Below are 17,762 nucleotides of genomic sequence, written 5' to 3' on the forward strand. Positions count from 1 at the left end.
TACACACTGAGTGCGACACATGGAGACATGTTACACACTGAGTGCTACACACAGAGACATGTTACACACTGAGTGCGACACATGGAGACATGTTACACATTGAGTGCGACACATGGAGACATGTTACACACTGAGTGTGACACACAGTGACATGTTAACACTCTGACTGCGACACATGGAGACATGTTACACACTGAGTGCGACACACAGAGACATGTTACACACTGAGTGCGACACACAGAGACATGTTACACACTGAGTGCGACACACAGAGACATGTTAACACTCTGACAGCGACACATGGAGACATGTTAACACTCTGACTGCGACACATGGAGACATGTTACACACTGAGTGCGACACACGGAGACATGTTAACACTCTGACAGCGACACATGGAGACATGTTAACACTCTGACTGCGACACATGGAGACATGTTACACACTAGGTGCGACACACAGAGACATGTTAACACTCTGACTGCGACACATGGAGACATGTTAACACTCTGACTGCGCAGACGGAGACATGTTAACACTCCGACTGTAACACACGGAGCGTGTTAATACTGTGACTGCAACACATGGAGACATGTTACACACTGAGTGCGACACATGGAAACATGTTACACACTGAGTGCGACACACAGAGACATGTTAGCACTCTGACTGCGACACATGGAGACATGTTACACACTGAGAGCGACACACAGAGACATGTTACACACTGAATGCGACACATGGAAGCATGTTAACACTCTGACTGCGACACATGGAGACATGTTACACACTGAGTGCGACACACAGATTCATGATAACACTCTGACTGCGACACATGGAGACATGTTACACACTGAGTGCGACAAACAGAGACATGTAGACACTCTGACTGCGACACATGGAGACATGTTACACACTGAGTGCGACACATGGAGACATGTTACACATTGAGTGCGACACACAGAGACATGTTAACACTCTGACTGCGACACATAGAGACATGTTACACACTGAGAGCGACACACAGAGACATGTTACACACTGAATGCGACACATGGAGGCATGTTAACACTCTGACTGCGACACATGGAGACATGTTACACACTGAGTGCGACACGTACAGATTCATGTTAACACTCTGACTGCGACACATGGAGACATGTTACACACTGAGTGCGACACACAGAGACATGTTAACATTCTGACTGCGACACATGGAGACATGTTACACACTGAGTGCGACACACAGAGACATGTTAACACACTGACTGCGACACATGGAGACATGTTACACACTGAGTGCGACACACGGAGACATGTTACACAATGGGTGCGACACATGGAGACATGTTACACACTGAGTGCGACACACGGAGACATGTTACACAATGGGTGCGACACATGGAGACATGTTACACACTGAGTGCGACACACGGAGACATGTTACACAATGGGTGCGACACATGGAGACATGTTACACACTGAGTGCGACAAATGGAGACATGCTACACACTGAGTGCGACACACGGAGACATGTTAACACTCTGACTGCGACACATGGAGACATGTTACACACTGAGTGCGACACATGGAGACATGTTACACACTGAGTGCGACACACAGAGGCATGTTAACACTCTGACTGCAACACATGGAGACATGTTACACACTGAGTGCGATACAAGGATACTTCTTGACACACGAAGTGTGACACATAGATACACGTAAACGGAATGAGTGGGACACACATAGACATGTTAACGGAATAAGTGTGACAAATGGATACACGTTAAATGAATGAGTGGGACACACATATACATGTTATTTGAATGAGTGTGATACACAGTCGTGTTAACACAATGGGTATGGCACACATAGACATGTTAACATACTGAGTGTGACACACAGACACATGTTAACACAATGTGTGTGAGACACGAGAACATGTTAACAGAATGAGTGTGACACACAGACATATGTAAACACATATAATGTGTGACTCACGGGGACATGTTAACACAATGAAATGGATACATGTTGACAGAATGTTTGTCACACTCCTTGTGTTAACATGTCTGTGAGTCACACCCCTGTGTTAAAATGGCCGTGTTACACCCATTGAGTTAACATGACTGTGTGACCAACTTCCGTGTTAAATTGATGGCGTGTTACACTCATTGTGTTAACATGTATATGTGCGAAGAATTTGGGTTAGAATATCACCTAATGATTAGTATAAAACACAACTTAAACCTTAAACGAGGACTACCGCCATTTTCAGTCTAAATCAAAGTCGGTGCCATGGAAACTCAAAACATATTGTTTTTAAACATGCCAAACTATCAAAAGGCACCAGTTCACCACTAGACCTATCTATGTGCCAAGTATGACGAAGAAATATGGTACGGTTTTCAAGATCTGCTCCGGAAACGAGGACTACTGCCATTTTCAGTCAAAATCAAAATCGTTGCCATGGAAACTCGAAAAATATTAATTTTTTTAAATCCCAAACTATCAAAAGGCACCAGTTTACCACTAGATCTATCTATGTGCCAAGTTTGGTGAAGAAATATGGTACGGTTTTCAAGATCTGCTCCGGAAACGAGGACTACCTCCATTTTCAGTCTAAATCAAAGTCGTTGCCGTGGAAACTCAAAAAATAACTTTTTTAAAAATCCCAAACTATCAAAAGGCACCAGTTCACCACTAGATGTATCTATGTTATCTATGTGCCAAGTTTGGTGAAGAAATATGGTACGGTTTTCAAGATCTGCTCCGGAAACGAAATGTGACGGACGGACGGAAGGACGGACAGACGGAAGGACGGACGGACAGCACCCATTCCTATATCCCCCTTGCACTTCGTGGCGGGGGATAATAAAGTGCATTTTATCAGGCTATAAGTCAAATAGGGATGAGATGTAAAATATATATATTGAAACTAGATGTCAAAACCAGATTCAGAGGCACTTACATAACATATATATCACTTACAACGAACTTGGTACAATAATAACACTTAAATGTTTAAATAAACCAAGCTAATAGTGACTTGGAAAATTGACCCTTGTAACAGTGCCCTCAGAACAGGTCGTAGCGTGACGTACTACAAATCGAGAGGTTGCAGGTTCGTTTTCCACCGAGGTATAATTTTTGTGTGTTCATCAATTTGTTGTTGCTGTATTCCTTGAATTATTTCTCTCAGACAGGATTTGGTGGGTTGTTGTTTAACGGCGCACTCAGCAATATTCCAGCTATATGACGGCGGTCTGTAAATAATCGAGTCTGGACCAGACAATCCAGAGATTAATATCGTGAGCATCGATCCACGCAATTGGGATTGATGACATGCATCTACCAAGTCAACGAGCCTGACCACACGATACCGTTAGTCGCTTCAAACACATGCTCATGATATAGTCTGAATCGTACGTACAATCCATCGACTCTGTAGTCTGTCCTTTTGGAATAAATGTCTTAAGTTTCGTAAAACGTTATTCTAAAAGTTATACGTCTTACGGTGATATCAAATATAAATATGACATTTAAACATTGACAGAAGTGTTACAGTATACATCTCGTGTTCCTTGTCTCTGGGAATACGACCATGGAGGACTTCGTAGCACATCATATTTTGGACAAATCCAATTTTTAAGCGTAGACTATATTTTGCCCGGCAGTTTATTTAACCTGTGGCGGTTTGGGTTTTGAATTGGCATTTTTTTACAATCAATTACTTGTTTTGACAGTGGTATATCACTTCCTCTGAAAATGTCATCAGGTTAGATGATGTATCAGTTAAGATATTCCTCTGGGTCTCCTGTTTGAGAGGATGAAAAGGGATGCTTCGGGTCGTTTATACACTATATCCCAAAAGATAGATTCAGCTTTATTTGAAACTCTTTCAAATCTCAAGAGGCTAATGTTGTTAAACTACCGTATACTTGAAAGGTAGCAAAACACATGAATCATGATAACCAAACGTTGTATTTGGAATAATGTATGAGATTTAGTGCATATAACAAAATTAAAACACACATTCTTTGACCAAAGCTGACACGCCGAGTTATAATTGGTACACTGTTCGACCGCCTCCGTGGTCCAGTGGTAGAGCGTCCGCAACAAAACAAAAGATGGTACTTGTTGTTGCTGTCTGTCGCTCGGCCCAGAGTCAGGATACTGTGTCCGAGTGGGGTGTTCACGTGCCAGCAATATAAAATCGGCACTAGTCTGGACTGGTACAAACAGCCACACCAACACACGCTCCATAAGTGCAATAACCCCATTGACCCCCCCCCCCCCCCCCCCTCACACACACACACACACACACACTCACTCACTTGCATGTATGTCATGGGTATAAGTCGGTCCGCATTGTGGAGGGCACGTCTATCATCAGATGATAACCTTGCACAGAATATGATATTTCAAGTCAATATGACATTGAGGCGATAACCTCTTCATAATTGGCTGTGGGATTTCTATCATTTTCGTCATCTGAAATATAATGATGTCAGTTACATATCATTTGTTATTTCTGTCAAAGTGATTGCTCTACAGATCATGAAATATGCTTTTTTCCAAATATAATTTTCGAATCTGCCGTCTCGGGATATTAATTCCCCTGGGTAGGTTTGCCAAAGATTTATATTGTTTATCATGATCGTCACCGACAGAACGCCCCAAGTGAATAGCAGTTGTTTCGAACATGTCAAGATTTGATCTTGATGGAAAACATTCATCATCTGAAATTAACTAAATGAGAAGCACACTCTCTGTTCCGAAGTAGTTAGAACAACAGCATAAAGCAATGCTTATACTTATTGGCATCGTCGTGTTCTACGTGCCTGTCACAGGTAAGATGTGTGATATTTTTTCATATAAAGTATCACAGTTGCCATCGACCCGAGAAGATCCGGGGTAGAATAGGTCTTCAGCAACCCATGCGTGCCCTAAAAGGCGACTAACGGGATCGGGTGGTCAGTCTCGCTGACTTGGTTGAAGCATGTCATCAATCCCAATTGCGTGGGTCGATGCTCATGATATCAATCACTGGATTGTCTGATCCAGACTCGATTACTTTCAGACTGCCGTCATATAGCTGGACTATTGCTGATTGCGGCGTTAAACAACAAACCAACCAAAACCAAGCCATTGTCATTCTCTGTTTCCCCGTCACAGGTAAGAGTGAGTGAGTGAGTGAGTGAGTGAATATGGTTTCACGCCGCTTTTAGCAATATTCCAGCAATATCACGGTGGGGGACACCAGAAATGGGCTTCACACATTGTACCCATGTCGGGAATCGAACCCGGGTCTTCGGCGTGACGAGCGAACGCTTTAACCACTAGGTTACCCGACCGCCCCTCACAGGTAAGTTATTTTGATTCTTTGATACTTGTCCCATATTGACATCGATATGTTCTATACGCCGCTTTTAGCACTATTCCAGCAAGATCATGATGGGGACACCAGAAGTGGGATTCGCACATGGTACCCATGTTGGGAATCGAAACCGGTCTTTAAGCGTGACGAGCTAGAGCTTTAACCATAAGGCTACCCCTGGACATGTACAGCACTGGAACTTTGGCTCAATACCAGCGCTCCAATCAAATCTAATATCACCAATGACATGTTTTTCTTGGATACCAATTCAGAAGTAATGACCCATTAAATCTTATAATTTTTCTTAGCAAAATCATGATTTTCTCAAGTAAATTCCACAAAGCATATTCCATCGTTCCAGATCTTCCAGAATGAACTGAAGCTCTTATGAATGTGAATTTAGACAGATTCCATAAATATTGGTCATCATGCCATCCACATTTTTTTGTAACAGGAAAGTCACTGTCTTCTGTTTTGTAAAAACAATATAAAATGCTACAACTAAAAATACAATTTAAAAGAATAAAGCTGAATGGGAAATCGTAGAAACGAAATTCAATATTTAAACAACAACCAAACAAACAAACAAATCCTCGAAAAAATCACATTTTGGTTAACACTGACTAAAATAGTGCGCATGTCAGGTTATTACGCCTCAGAATATTTTTGTTCTGTGTGGGATCATGTGTAAGTGAAAGGGAAAAAACATGTGTTTGCTACGGTTGCCACTTGTGGGTCTGGATACGCTCACCTTTTCGCGAAAAGTCGCCACTGTTTGATACAGAAACACATTCTCATGATACAGTCGGAATCCTGCAATGGACTCAGCTTCAGTAGATATTTCTTATGATTATGGGCATGTTTTTTGTAGCTTCTATTTACCTTCTAGTTTTTCGTGTTGTATGCAACAGAGGGGTTTCAGAGGGGAACAAATTTAAGATAAAAAACACACTGAATATGAAATGGTCTCTTTCAGAAGGTGATGTCCGATGACATTCTTCGGATCGCTTTCTCCTGCTCGGTGTTTTGATCGATATCTTTTGTGAGATCACTCTTCTGGAACTAGAAGTTTCTGTTTTACGCATGCGCATAACGACAGGAAATGTAAATAACCATCAGTGGCACTTGAGATAGTTTGACTGTACCGCCTACGTGGTGTAGAGGACAGATGTTGTTGGTTTGATGTCCTTGTCGCGTCATACCAAAATACCTTAAAAGATGGTACTTGTTGTTGTCCAGCCTGGGTTTCGGCATGAAGGGGATAAAACACAAAAATGGTCGACTGGGAGTCAGCATATTTTGTATGAGAGGGTTATCCATGTTGAACTGCGGCATGGTATGCAATGGGTTAGCATTATTAAACCGACATTATTCTGGACTAGTACAAGCGGACACACACATGCATATGTACGTCACTGTATGGTGGCAATAATGTTGAACATGACGTTAAAGCCCTTTTTACCTCATCTCACGTTGTACACCTTGACTGATGATTTTCTGTTCTTGTTTAAAACATATTTACCCACTGACTGCATGACAAACTTTGTTCCAGCTTGTCAGTGCATGGAGGTATTACACGATGCCAAACAGTGCACGCCATATGTAGCAGCCTTAGCCACTACCGAGTCAGTTCTGGGATGCATGGATCAATGCTTGGCTCACAACTCCAACATATGCTCGTACTTACAGTGGAATGTTAAAACAAAAGATTGTATTTTGGACACTAGCTCTCGACCTCTCTCCAGGATCGGAGACTGTATCACAATAAGGAAAATGCCGTGCAACCAAATCTACGGTAAATCTATGACCGTTTGAGCATACTTATGACAGATATAGTATTGGTTTACAAGTTTGTTTGTTGTTTAACGCCACATTCGGCAATATTCCAGCTATATGACGGCGGTGTAAATAATCGAGTCTGGATCAGACAATCCAGTGATTTCCATCATGCGCATCGAGCCACGCAATTGGGATACGATGACATGCATGAATAAAGTCAGACAGCCTGACCACCCGATGCCGTTAGTCGCCTCTTGCGACAAGCACAGTCGCCATTAACAGCAAGCATAGGTTGCTGAAGACTTATTTCTAGCCCGGATCGTCACGGATCTGTTTTACAAGTGGCAATTTCGGATAGTCTACACTTCTGGTGCAGTGGAGGGGTGTGGTGTTGGGGAGCTGTCAAACCTCGAAACATGATCAGGGATATTTTGGATTAGGACTTCTTACTCGATTTGGCCAGATGAAAAATGGCTGTGGGTAAACGACATACAAAGCGCTTTGAATCTTTAAAATACTGAACACTAAAAGAGACTACTTGAAGTTGACTAGACCTTAATGGATGATGCATGTTACGACGTAAATTGTAATAAAAAGGTAAATTGTAATACTTGCAGCAAATTGTAATAATTTTGACGTAAATTGTAATAACAACGTAAATTGTAATGAAATTTGACGTAAATTGTAATACGCAAATTGTAATAAAAACGGACGTAAATTGTAATAATCTCTACTTGCAGTAAAATGTAATAACTTTTTACGTAAATTGTAATAACCTTATAAGTTTAGTGTCTAAGGCGTTAAATGACTAGAACCTATCCTTGTCAGGGTTGGTACAGGGTTTATCGTACAATCGTCATTAAAGTATGGGTGTGGGGGAAGGATTGAGGTCGTTATCGTATATTGGTGTATAATTGTATGTATATATAAACGCATTGGAATTTCATTTCTATGGTTGTCCAGAAGAGGATTAAATACTAGAATGAACTTAGTTTTCTTATTTATTTATCTCACAGATAAAGAGTGAGTGAGTCAGTTGGGTTTAACGCCGCTTTTAACAGTATTCCAGGTATATCACGGCGTGTCAGCTTAATGTGTGAGGAAAGCCCGAAGTTATGCAGGTCTCAGACGTTTACCACTTCGGTGAAACCCACGAGCACAGGTATGGTGCTGACAAACCTAGAAACATAATCGGGCCGAACCGGGATTCGAACCCACAATCATAGGTTTCTGGCGTGTCCAGGGGACGCAACTCTGCACAGAGAATCGCGGCGCCTTATACGACTGGGCCACCCGTGCCCCCTCACAGAAAAAGAAATAATAATAATAAATGCAAACCATGTTAACGTATGCAATATTTGTAGAAATGTATGATTAACATATGGATAATTAATATAACATAAACTATTTCCTTTCATAGGAAGAAGTATATTAAATGAAATAAATTAATAAATGTAACTGTCTGTCTGTATGTCATGAAGGGACGGTCGGGTAGCCTAGTGGTTAAAGCGTTCGCTCGTCACGCCAAAGACCCGGGTTCGATTCCCGACATGGGTACAATGTGTGAAGCCCATTTCTGGTGTCCCCCGCCGTGATATTGCTGGGATATTGCTAAAAGCGGCGTAAAACCATACTCACTCACTCATATGTCATGAAGTACTAACAACAACTTACTGACAACTTTTGCTTGGATAATAACTCCTTGCCCCAACAACAAAAACAGAATTCTTCATGATAACGGTACAAAATCATAATTCAAAGTATACACAAATTATATCCGGTATCTTCGGGCATGTCTTGTTCAGTTTCAAAGAGCATCAGAATGTATAATAAATTTGTTGCAATCAATTATTGCTGAAATATATCTGTTTTGATCAAAATTGAAAGGATTTTGTAACTACCATAAATATTCTCTTTGACCTTGTACGAAGAGTATTCTAAGATCATTAAACTCGGCAATCGTTGGTGGATTGCGCCAAGCAACCTTGATACCAAATTTGGTACCTCACGTATAATGCGGTACATAATTTTCGAAACAGTTAATTACGTTTTTCATAAGTTATCACTAATAGTGACAAACTAAGAAACCAAATTGTATTTATCTCCGATACTATGCCCTCGTCAGTATACACACACATACATGTACATGTACATACACACAAACACACATATACACACAAACACACACACATACATACAAACACATACACACATAGGTATGTATGTATGTGTGTGTTAATGCATGTATGTATGTATGTATGTATGTATGTATGTATGTATGTATGTATGTATGTATGTATGTATGTATGCATGCCAGTAAATACGACCTCTATATATGAGCAATTAAAGGTTATACAAAATGTAATAAATGAACAAAGTAAGCTATTTTAAATGATAAAATAAAAACACAAACCTGTAGATATACGAATTAGAATGTAGCAAATACATTAGATAAACGTATCTTCTACTTAGATAAAAGTATGTCCAGCGAAGACATAAATAAATTCTTCGTAGATAATACGTTTTTAATTTTTTATCACTAATTTGAGACGGACAATGATCCCCTGAAAGCATAACGATTGTCGAGTTTAATGATCTTCAAGTACGTTTCAAGGTCAAAGAAAAAATTTACTTTAGTGACAAACATATTTTTATTATAAATTTTCAATTCCTTTCTATTTGGATACAAGCGGATATATTTCAGCAGTTGATAGCAAGAAATTTTTGATAATTCGTTTACTCTTTGAAACTGTACAAGAGATATCCGAAGATACCGATGTTATTTTTGAATGTACTGGATCTGTCAACTCATTTGTTGTATTTGAATTCTTCGTCAAAATAAAATGAATTGTATATATATATGATTAAGTTGCCTCGTTTGTTTCAAGAAAAGGATCATGCACTCCTCATCAACTCGTATAGCGTTTCCACTGCAAATCGACACACTGGTTGACCAGCCTGTGTTTGTACCCTTCGTCATCACTCGTTCAGTCGTGTCGGACTGGTCAAAGTACTGTTGAAGCAAGTCATGCAAAAACATCTTGAATAGCCTTATAAGAGTAGGGGCGGTCGGGTAGCCGAGTGGTTAAAGCGTTCGCTCGTCACGCCGAAGACCCGGGTTCGATTCCCGACATGGGTAAAATGTGTGAAGCCCATTTCTGGTGTCCCCCGCCGTGATATTGCTGGAATATCGCTAAAAGCGGCGTAAAACCATACTCACTCACTCACTAATAAGAGTATTGAACAATATGTCACAATTAAGTTATTTGTCGAATATACGGTTGTGTAACCCATCATTTTGAACCCGAGGATGGATCTTTCAGTCATTTAAATTTATCGATGTTGACACCACCCTTTAATAACGATTGTACGATAAAGCCTACACCAACCATCCCTAACTTAACAGTTTTGTACGTTTGTCATCATTTCTCGAATTGTACATGTGAAACGCAAGCTCAACTGACAAAGATCATTTCTAGTCAATTGGCGTCTTGGACACTACGGTAGTAAGGTTATTACAATTTACGTCAGAATTTATTACATTTTACCGCAAGTAGAGATTATTACAATTTACGTCCGTTTTTATTTCAATTTGCGTATTACAATTTACGTCAAATATTATTACAATTTACGTTGTTATTACAATTTACGTCAAAATTATTACAATTTGCTGCAAGTATTACAATTTACCTTTTTATTACAATTTACGTCGTAACAATGCACTATTCAAGTAAGCTAATAAACGGTAAAGGTTAACGTTCAACGGAAACTGTGCGTCACGGTGATGAACAGGTGCTTAAATGTTTTGGTGATAATACAGCTTCCTCCCACTTTCACCATTTACTGAACCAGTTATGTTTCAATTAGTTAAAGCTGTTTTAGATTTATGAAAGAATTGCTCTGCAAATTATCTACTGCTGAAGTCTTGAGTCTTGAGTCTTGTTCAGAAGTGTTTGATCAGGGTTACAACATTCAAGAAGCTTCAAACAGTTTTACGGTAGGCATGTGGTGGACATTTTGAAAGCAATGAACCACATGTTCAACGTGTTTGTTCAAGTGAACAATTGACTTGCCTTTGCATGTTTTTGTGAAGAATACCTTCTTCTGAGGCCATCTTCGCGGAAACATCTGGTACCATCACTATTTGATAGTGATTCATGAACACACGTTTGTGATATGGTCGGAATCGTACAATTGACTTTTGCTTTAAGCCGAAATTTCTTGTGATTATGAAAAGGGTTGTGTGGCTTTCATTTACAGACTCGGTGTGCTTTGAAGCTACCCATGGTAATGTGTTTGAAGGCTACGGCGAGGTGACTGGTCTGACCCAAGAAGACGAATGCAAAACACTGTGTATGTTTATGGAAAAATGTCGGGCTTATACATGGTTTGCGAGAACATCAAGATGCAAGATTCACCGTGCGACACGGCAGTCTGGACAACCACTTCAAACGGGAGACACGCAAGCAAGGAAATTGAGTGAATGCCCTACAGGTACGTTACATTTAGATACATCACTCATGAAATGATATATGAAATTACCTTGAAAGGCATTTATATAATTTACCTCAAAATATAAAGAAATATTTAGCAATAATTACGATTTCTTGTCATAAGCTAACAATTGACTAAGGTCGTTACAATAAAATTGAAAGAAATTGTAGATATTGTTATTACTGTCAGCAACAAAATATAAAAGAAATCGAAGATGAATGTGTCCTAAATACAGCTTTAACAGAATTAAGTACAGTAGTACATATTACTCCAAGGGAAGCCAAATTGTTTCGCCTACTAAAGTGAAACTAAAACTTTACACTTAAACTATGTACATTGCTTAGTTAATAAAGGGAAATATGCATTAAAACTGTGTTCAGTCTCCATACTCAATACCTTGTCTTACTCTGCCCAAGTCTTCTTATGAATAAACATATATTCTGTTTTTGTTAGTTTTATCGAAATTAAATGATTTTGATTTTATGAAAGCATATTAGTGCCACAATTTGAATAGACATATCATCTTGGTAGATGCTACTTTGATCTATGTACAATTAACTCACATCTCCGTAGATGATACGTAGGTCTACGTTTATTAATATAAGAAACGGCGTGATGTCAGGTCTAAAATCATATTCATCATCCCATATATACACACAAACACCACAAACTTAGAAATATTTGCATGCAGCGGAAGTTCTAGCTTCTAACTCGGTTCCCTGTATACGAGTGGAGCCTGCGAGTCGAGTCATGTCATGTTCGTAATGTGATTTCATACGAGTCAGGAGATGATTTATGAAATTGTTGTAATTACCGATAACCTACACGTACGATCAAGAACGATTTAGGACACCAAATTGACGGTTGACACGAGGACGACATTTCAACTTGGTCCAAGGGGCGCTACTCCTATTTACAACGCGAAGTTCAAGGTCGTACGTAGACGCGGAGATGAATGTTTTCGACACAATACTTTGTGTGTGTTTACTAGTTATTCTCTGAACTTATATAATGCCACGATGCAAAAGTGAGAGTACTCTCTATATATTCTATTTCAAACGTAGGCTATTTGTTCTTCGATAGATCACAGACTCTTGACTTGTCTGAGGTACAATCATCTTCCCGAGGCAAGAGAGTTAACTGACTTTAAAAGTCCAGTTTCCACCCTTGCCAAACTAAGCTGGTATTATGGAGTTACATTTTGGCTGGACTAACGAGTCTATGCATAGTCCAATCAAAATCGCGCACCGAAATCGAAATCCGGTTCGTAAACTGTCGTGCAGATTTCGGTCGATTGCAGGATTTGCAAAGCATGTACATCGCCAACTCGTTGTCAGCAGGTATTTTCCAAATCTTTTCATGTTTTAAATCAAGGTGCTCACGCGATTTGATGCATTTCGCGATGTAAGACCCGTTTTATCACGATATAGAACTTGATTATCGATCAGATCGTCCTGACCGTGGGCCACCATTTTGTGTGAAGCAAACGCAAGTGATACGAGAGGTGGAATCTGATTGGCCCATAAGAGAGGTTTAGAAGGGACATAACTGGTAACAGCCACTGATGGCGCTTACATCGAGCCCAGGAATTCCAGCCTAGTTCAGTAAGGGTGGAAACTGGACTTTTAAAGTCAGTTAACTCTCTTGCCTCGGGAAGATGAGGTACAATATGCCAACAATACAGTTTTGAGATACACGCATAGCTTAAACAAAAGCAGTGTCTATAGTAGGGTAGAGTAGACGTTGCAGACTACAGTTGTGCAATGCCAACGACACCCCCATTCGAATGACCAGCTGATGATCAAAATGTCCGGTCTGCACATGATGTTATTACACAATATATAATAAAGTTGTGTGTTTTTATGAAACGGGCGAGTTCACAGGTGAGTAATACATTTTCATATATCATATGCGTATATGAAAGATATATTTTGGCACTGATGTGTTTCCATATGGTTCAGATTATATTGGCCTGTTCTCGTCTCTATGTTTTATTGTTCGCGACGCGGCCTTTCCACAGGGGATGTTTTTCAGCTGCATTGAAGTTAACTTAATGTATTGTTCATGACATCACGGTCAAGTTGCTGTGCCCTTTTCTTCAGCAACCCATGCTTGCCATAAAAGGCGACTATGTTTGTTGTAAGAGGCGACTTACGGGATCGGGTGGTCAGACTCGCTGACTTGGTTGATTAATGCCATCATCGTATCCCAAGTGCGTGGATCGTGCTCATGATGTCAATCACTGGATTGCCTGGTCCAGACTCGATTATTTACAGACCGCGGTCATATAGCTGGAATATTGCTGAGTGCGGCGTTAAACAACAAACAAACTATATCGTATGCATTTTCGTTTAAGGTCGTTGCACAACGTTGACCGCTGTTGCCTTTGCCACCAACGGCAAGAAGGAGGAATCCATCAGAACCATCGGCATGTGTATAAAGGAAAGCCTGAACACAACACAAGTGGCGAAAGTGGACTGGAACTTTGATGAAAATTCATGTTGGTCTCACAGAAGTAGATTTGACGAATCCGATAGATATAATGACGTTAAAATATTACATCTGCTGAAACACAACCATTGCAAAATGACAAGACGAAGTAAGTTGATGATATTGTTATAGTGCAAACCATTTCAATACTTTTATTTCAAACTTCATTTATCTAAAGTTCCTAATTGTTTCAATATGTTTCTAACGTGCACGGAATTCCTGTCCCCTTCGTTCAATGTACACAGCAAACGCTCGGCGTCTCCTCTAATCATAAGACCCCCTCCGAGCAGGACCCGTGAAGATTCCGAGATAGAATAGGTCTTCAGCAACCCATGCTTGCCGTAAAAGGCGACTATGCTTATTGTAAAAGGTGACGAATGGGCTCGCGTGGTCAGGCTCGCTGACTTGGTTGATGCATGTCATCGATCCCAATTGCGTGGATCGATGCTCATGATATTAATCACTGGATTGTCTGGTCCAGACTCGATTATATAAAGACCGCCGTCATATAGCTGGAATATTGCTGAGTGCGGCGTTAAACAACAAACAAACCAACCGAGCAGGACCCATTATCCCCAGCGTTATCTATAGTGAGTGAGTGAGTGAGTGAGTTGACACCTCAACTCGTCGCTGGATCTTACATCCATGTATGTACCTGCACATAGGGCGTTGACCTTTCCCTAGGTTATGTCATGCCTCTACCTACAACACCAAACTGATATGGTCAATCAGGCGCCTCTCAACGACTGCATCGACGATGAAAACATCGCCGTCATGCTTCCTGTCAATGTGTAAGTTTTGTTGTTTGTTGATTAACGGCACACTCAACAATATGTCAGCAGTCTGTAAATAATCGGTCTGGACCAGACAATCCAGTGATTGACATCATGAGCATCGATCAACGCAATTGGGATACGATGACATGCATCAACCAAGTCAGCGAGCCTGACCATCCGATCCCGTTAGTCGCCACTTAAGACAAGCACAGTCGCCTTTTACGGCAAGCATGGGTTGCTGTTTTGTTTTGTGTGTTGTCAACGCTTTGACCATACTGTGTTATATATAGGAATTCTTATTGCTGTGTGCATTATTATGGATCATATGAATGAATAGATGAAGGGAAATGTAATCCAAACTACCTTTTATTGTTCAGGTATGTGTATGAAGAAACGTAAAGACGTGGGTATGGCTGGTGGCTATAGAATTAAGAACGTATACGAAGAGGACTGTGTCAGCCTTTGCTATGTGGTGGCCAACTGTGCTTATTTCACGTGACCTTTCTGTCTCCCTTTTTTCATATACGACCCGTGAAGATTCGGGGTTGAATAGGTCTACAGCAACCCCTGCTTGCCGTAAAAGGCGACTATGCTTGTCGTAAGATGCGACTAACGGGATCGGGTGGTCAGGCTCGCTGACTTGGTTGATGCATGTCATCGATCCCAGTTGCGTGGATCGATGCTCATGATATTAATCACTGGATTGTCTGGTCCAGACTCGATTATATAAAGACCGCCGTCATATAGCTGGAATATTGCTGAGTGCGGCGTTAAACAACAAACCAACCAACCAACCAACCAACCTTAAATTTCCACAGTTATGAATTACAGTTCAATGCAAACTGCGAGGATCAAGAAGACACTACCAACATGTGTATTATTTCATTTTTTTCAGGATAAGCAGCTTTTACTAAAAATACTGTCAAATCGTGCGAATTGATATCAATGTCTTTAACGAAAGTTTCACTTTCACGTCGAATCCTTGAATTGTTAATAAAGCGGAGGCGACGTCAATGGCTACCTCAACGACAACCACACAGACAACGACTGTGATGCCCGCTGATGACAGACGGAATGCAGGAAGGTTCATGCACTCCGCGGTAGCGTATTTGTGTTTCCTTACACAACATGGCAATGGAATGATCCGTCATTCGATGATACAGTCATTGTTGGTGGAGCGATCTGTAAATAATCGCTTCTGGACCAGACAACTGACAACATAGGATTGAGTGAGTGAGTGAGTGAGTTGGGTTTAACGCCGCTTTTAACAGTATTCCAGTTATATCGGGGCATGTCAGCTTAATGTGGGAGGAAAGCCCGAAGTGATGCAGGTCTCAGACGTTTACCACTTCGGTGAAACCCACGAGCACGGTTATGGTGCTGATAAACCTAGAAACATAATCGGGGCGAACCGGGATTCGAACCCACAATCATAGGTTTCTGGCGTGTCCAGGGGACGCAACTCTGCACAGCGAATCGCGGCGCCTTAGACGACTGGGCCACCCGTGCCCCCTGTCGTCATATTGCTGGAATATTGCTGAGTGTGGCGTAAAACAACAAACCAACAAACCATTAAAAAGGCGCTTAGCTCTTGGTACTTTGAACATGTTTTACCCGGGAATGGCAATCAGGTGAATGGTTTGAATGGCAATCAGGTGCTTACCCTTTGTGACCCAGGCTGCATTTTCAAAAACGGCCATGATATAGCGGAACTATGTATATGTCTGACCCGTGAAGATCCGGGGTAGAATAGGTCTTCAGCAACCAATGCGTGCCGTAAAAGGTGACTATATGCTTGTCGTAAAAGGCGACGAACGGGATCGGGTGGTCAGTCTCGCTGACTTGGTTGATGCATGTCATCGATCCCAATTGCGTTGATCGATGCTCATGATATTAATCACTGGATTGTCTGGTCCAGACTCGATTATTTACAGACCGCCGTCATATAACTGGAATATTGCTGAGTGCGGCGTTAAACAACAAACCAAACCAAACCAAAACCGTTGCCCATGCTTAATGTCACTGGTTTGCTTGACCCGGGCAGGTTATGTGCAGACATCCATGATACAGCTGGGTTATTGCTCACTGTAGTTCATTCTAAGTCACCCCTCCCTCCAAAGGTGGACAGGATAGTAAAGAGCTCACATAATGCTTCATTGATAATGACTTGATTAATTTTTCTTCACAAAAGGCATCTTCCGTTGGTCTTACTACACCAGACACACTGGGCGAACAGCGAAGGCGATGCGTATGCCATGTCTGGAGTGTGCACTCGAGTGTCAACGGGTCAACTGTACTGGATTCTCCTGTGATGAACACATCAATGGTGAAGGATGTGATATCAATGTGAAGAACAATCCGATGTTTTCTGGAACGTTGCTGCATACTAAACTACTTGCATTTCCAAAAAGAGGCTAACGTGGTGAATCAGAGTTGTTTGGTATTCTTAGTAAGGTGTTCTCCTTCATCTTGTTGTGTAACCATTTTCTTCAGAACAATTCCATGAGGACTCTCAACGCCCAGTATCTTCTCGAGAACAACAATGTGTACACCCCTTGATCTGAATTGGTATAAGCAATTGCAGAAAGTGAAATCAGCATTTAAAAATCTAGAGGGTGTGCCCTCAAATAAGGCTTCTCATTGATTTTGTGTTTTTACCATTTTATTCGAAATAATTTCATAGGGACCTTCAACTAACAATGGCAGCATTTTCGGAACAATAACGTGTACATCCCTTGATCTGCATTGGAATAAGCATTTGCAGAAAGCACAATCAGCATGTGACAATCCAGAGACCTTACTTCAGGATGTGATTGAATAACATCAGTAGAAACTCGAAC

This window comes from Haliotis cracherodii, unplaced genomic scaffold, assembly GCF_022045235.1.
Source record: "Haliotis cracherodii isolate W230 unplaced genomic scaffold, xgHalCrac1.p SCAF_11, whole genome shotgun sequence".
NCBI classification, from domain to species: Eukaryota; Metazoa; Mollusca; class Gastropoda; order Lepetellida; family Haliotidae; genus Haliotis; species Haliotis cracherodii.